This window comes from Pygocentrus nattereri, chromosome 7 (assembly GCF_015220715.1).
Source record: "Pygocentrus nattereri isolate fPygNat1 chromosome 7, fPygNat1.pri, whole genome shotgun sequence".
In the NCBI taxonomy this organism is placed as follows: Eukaryota; Metazoa; Chordata; class Actinopteri; order Characiformes; family Serrasalmidae; genus Pygocentrus; species Pygocentrus nattereri.
In genome coordinates, this window is record NC_051217.1 from 46,842,968 (window position 1) to 46,843,535 (window position 568).

Consider the following 568-nt stretch of genomic DNA (forward strand, 5'->3'; position numbering starts at 1 on the left):
TTCAAGGTTTCTCTAGTGAAGACAGTGGTTCTAGAAATAACTGTGAACACTGAAATATCCATTTGCATGGTGAAAAGGTTCTTCAGATTGATGGAGAATGTGTTGTGTATATACACTGTATTTCCAAAAGTATTCGCTCGTCTGGCTTCACGCGCATATCAGCGTGAGTGACGTCCCATTCTTAATCCATAGGGTTTAATATGAGGTCGGCCCACCCTTTGCAGCTATAACAGCTTCAGCTCTTCTGGGAAGGCTTTCCACAAGGGTTAGGAGTGTTTATGGGAATTTCTGGCCATTCTTCCAGAAGCACATTTGTGAGGACAGACACTGATGTAGGACGAGAAGGTCTGGCTCACAGTCTCCACTCTAATTCATCCCAAAGGTGTTCTATGGGGTTGAGGTCAGGACTCTGTGCAGGACCCTGGTGCTCAGTCATGTTGGAGCAGGAAGGGGCCGTCCCCAAACTGTTCCCACAAAGTTGGGAGCGTGAAATTGTCCAAAATCTCTTGGTGCTGAAGCTTTAAGAGTTCCTTTCACTGGAACTAAGGGGCCGAGCCCAACTCCTGAA